Below are 4,571 nucleotides of genomic sequence, written 5' to 3'. Positions count from 1 at the left end.
GTTAGTTAGGTTTAACTAGTTCTAAGTTCTAGGGGACTAATGACCTCAGCAGTTGAGTCCCATAGTGCTCAGAGCCATTTGAACCATTTTATCTGCTTCGTAAACTATTAACGCATAATTGATCAGCTAATAAACATGTTGGAGTCACAGCTCCAAGAACGGAACCGTTTAGAGAAGCAATCGCAGTTGTTTAGTAATCCTTTTTTAGTTGTACCTAATGATCTACCGCCCACAATGCAGTTAGAACTAACTGACTTACAAAGTTCAACATTGTTAAAGGACGGGTATAATAATTGTTTCAATTTGCCTCAATGGATTCAAAATGTAATGACTGAAACATTCCCCAGGCTACACAGGAATGCAGCTGGAATTACGTACAGGTACCAGTCAACAGCCGCGCGGGATTAGCAGAGCGGTCTAGGGCGCTGCAGTCATGGACTGTGCGGCTGATCCCGACAGAGGTTCGAGTCCTCCCTTGGGCATGAATGTGTGTGTTCGTCCTTAGGGTAATTTAGGTTAAGTAGTGTATAAGCTTAGGGACTGATGACCTTAGCAGTCAAGTCCCATAAGATTTCACACACGTTTGAACATTTGAACCAGTCAACATATTCTTACATACAGCTATTCTCTGCACTGAAGAAGATAAATAACAAAGAAAGGCCATTGCTTCAGCAACTCATAACGAAGAGTGTACTGCGAATCACTGCGGCAAACAAGATGTCACCTGATATAATTGCACTTTTCTCCTTCAAATACCTGTAGAAAACAAAAAGTCAATAAATCTTTTGTCGGTTGTGCAAAAGGCTACTAGTTAATTTGTTCTGCTCGCTACTTCCAGTCAGCCAGATCGTCCCTTACCAGCTGTTATATTGTTATGGCCTTCAGTTCGTAATTTAACTACTTTCATGTGGATTAAATTAGAATTGGAGCGATGCCAAAGACGGATTCCCTTGGCGGGGTTGGGAGTGAAGCTGCAGTTCGTCGTGACGTCACGCGCCAGTCGGCAGCGTCCACGAGAAATACGGGCACCGCAACGAATTTGTGACGTCACACAAGTCGCCTTGTCCGCCATACTTAGTGAGCGGCGGGCTCCGTGCAGGGCCGACAGGAAATAAATACAGTGTACAGTGGAACGGTACCAACGAAAGTTCTTAACTTTCTCACGTGCTGTCGAGAGCTTGCTTGTATTTAAACGCGAAGTATTGAACCCGTCTGAAATACACTCCTGGAAATGGAAAAAAGAACACATTGACACCGCTGTGTCAGACCCACCATACTTGCTCCGGACACTGCGAGAGGGCTGTACAAGCAATGATCACACTCACGGCACAGCGGACACACCAGGAACCGCGGTGTTGGCCGTCGAATGGCGCTAGCTGCGCAGCATTTGTGCACCGCCGCCGTCAGTGTCAGCCAGTTTGCCGTGGCATACGGAGCTCCATCGCAGACTTTAACACTGGTAGCATGCCGCGACAGCGTGGACGTGAACCGTATGTGCAGTTGACGGACTTTGAGCGAGGGCGTATAGTGGGCATGCGGGAGGCCGGGTGGACGTACCGCCGAATTGCTCAACACGTGGGGCGTGAGGTCTCCACAGTACATCGATGTTGTCGCCAGTGGTCGGCGGAAGGTGCACGTGCCCGTCGACCTGGGACCGGACCGCAGCGACGCACGGATGCACGCCAAGACCGTAGGATCCTACGCAGTGCCGTAGGGGACCGCACCGCCACTTGCCAGCAAATTAGGGACACTGTTGCTCCTGGGGTATCGGCGAGGACCATTCGCAACCGTCTCCATGAAGCTGGGCTACGGTCCCGCACACCGTTAGGCCGTCTTCCGCTCACGCCCCAACATCGTGCAGCCCGCCTCCAGTGGTGTCGCGACAGGCGTGAATGGAGGGACGAATGGAGACGTGTCGTCTTCAGCGATGAGAGTCGCTTCTGCCTTGGTGCCAATGATGGTCGTATGCGTGTTTGGCGCCGTGCAGGTGAGCGCCACAATGAGGACTGCATACGACCGAGGCACACAGGGCCAACACCCGGCATCATGGTGTGGGGAGCGATCTCCTACACTGGCCGTACACCACTGGTGATCGTCGAGGGGACACTGAATAGTGCACGGTACATCCAAACCGTCATCGAATCCATCGTTCTACCATTCCTAGACCGGCAAGGGAACTTGCTGTTCCAACAGGACAATGCACGTCCGCATGTATCCCGTGCCACCCAACGTGCTCTAGAAGGTGTAAGTCAACTACCCTGGCCAGCAAGATCTCCGGATCTGTCCCCCATTGAGCATGTTTGGGACTGGATGAAGCGTCGTCTCACGCGGTCTGCACGTCCAGCACGAACGCTGGTCCAACTGAGGCGCCAGGTGGAAATGGCATGGCAAGCCGTTCCACAGGACTACATCCAGCATCTCTACGATCGTCTCCATGGGAGAATAGCAGCCTGCATTGCTGCGAAAGGTGGATATACACTGTACTAGTGCCGACATTGTGCATGCTCTGTTGCCTGTGTCTATGTGCCTGTGGTTCTGTCAGTGTGATCATGTGATGTATCTGACCCCAGGAATGTGTCAATAAAGTTTCCCCTTCCTGGGACAATGAATTCACGGTGTTCTTATTTCAATTTCCAGGAGTGTAGTTAATCCCTCTCCGCCGGAGACGGCTGCTGGCGCTCGTAATACGTGCGGTGTCACGTGCTTGACGCACGCGCCGCGGCCTGTGGTTCTCGTGGGCCTCGCCGGTCGGCCCCTTCACACATGCTGCAGCCGCGTTCCCGAAAAACCACAGCCCACGGCCGTGAGGGGCTGCGCTACGGGCAGGTGAGCGCTCCTCAGCTCACTGGCGAGAGCACGGTCTGGAATATCCTGCCTTACCAGGTTCCTGTCTCCCAACTAGAACAGGCCTCGGAAGGCCCAAACGGACCGACTGACCGCCGTATCCCCCTTACCCTATGGGTGACACTGGATGGGGTTATGGGGGGGCTGACACCGGTCTCCCAGCCGTTGCAAGCTTTCGTGACTGGAGCACCTGCTTCTCAAGCAAGTAGCTCCTCAACTGGCTTCACAAGGGTTGAGTGCACTCCGCCTGCTAATAGCGCTCTGCAGACCGGGCGGTCATCCATACAAGTGGTAACCAAGCCTGACAGGACTTAACTTAGACGATCTTATGGAAAATGGATTACCACTGTGTCAAGTCAGTCGACAGGTTCCTGTATGAGCTTATTAATTTCCCCTTACTCCTCTACCCCATTCAACATCTTTTTCCTACATTTCTCGCAAATTTGACACCAACCCATCGTTTCATCTCCGGTTATTGACCCTCGTACTCCGTCCCTCTTATAACACTACGTCCTCCAATACGACGAAACTTAAGCTGCCTTGTCCCACGAAATCCATCTAAAACACAAAACTCGTTGTGAGAATCCTACATCGTCGCATGTCAACATATTTGTGATTATGTGTACATTCGAGAGTAAATTTATCGGTCTGCTTCATCACAGTGCCTACGTTGCAGCTTGCTTTAGCTGATACAGAATTCCATTGTAGAAGGGGAGCAAGTTCTTTCGTATAATGTCTGTAGAACCTCACAGGTTTCTCATCCAATCCAATAGCCTTTCCAGTGCTGAGCAATTTTAGTTAGTATTCTATCGAGCGATAGCTTATCTCAATTCCTGCCATTTCGGACTATTGTCAGCAAGCGACTGAATAGATGATTTGATGCATTTACTGACTTCACGTAAGACCAAAACTTCTTAGGATTCCTAACCAGATTGTTTGACGAAATTCTTCTTTAAAAATCACTGAATGGTTCTGGCATTGTATCGTTAGCTTATCGGAGGGGTTCATAATAGCTATGAGCCATTGTAAGTCTTCTCAATCACTCAGACCCTCCGCACCACTTCTTCCTTAAGATATACCCATTTGTTCTCCAGATCTTCCTTCTCGGAGCGGTTTATATGATGACTACTTAGATACTCTGCAGTTTGACTTCCGTCGCTCTTCCTAACCAACTAATTACTGCTACCACAGCGATAGGATCACCGGTTCTCCCCTCGACATTAATTGACTGTAAAAGTTCGGCTCTGTGTGTAATTAGGAGGTTGCCCTCGGGTGTACGTTCTTTAACTATCTGCTCTAAGTAATTTTCAAATAAGACATTCAGAACAATCTCACACTAATCCTTTTCTCTGCCACCAGTTTTGGTCTCATGACTCTCCTATTTAATTACTGTTTAGTTGCACGACTCTTCCATTCCGTAGCGTGGAATGTGAGCTCCCTCTCTATTACAGTAACACGACCAGGGAGCTTACTTGTGATATTTTCCACGTTGTTTCTGAAGCGCTCTTCCGCTACAGTACTATCGCAGGTGGTATTTAAAAGCATCCGATTACTATGTTTAACCGACCTTTTATGCTTACTTTTATCCAGACTGACTTTCGGCCTTACGTTATGATATCAATAGATATGATCGAACTCTTCATTGCAATAAATACGCTGCCACCACTGACGCCTAACCTATCATTGCAATATATCTTCCAATCTGAATTTGAGATTTCGTTGCTGTT

The sequence above is a fragment of the Schistocerca nitens genome, chromosome 4 (assembly GCF_023898315.1).
Source record: "Schistocerca nitens isolate TAMUIC-IGC-003100 chromosome 4, iqSchNite1.1, whole genome shotgun sequence".
Taxonomy (NCBI): Eukaryota; Metazoa; Arthropoda; class Insecta; order Orthoptera; family Acrididae; genus Schistocerca; species Schistocerca nitens.
The sequence above is the reverse complement of the archived record's forward strand: the minus strand, read 5'-3'. Positions refer to the sequence as shown.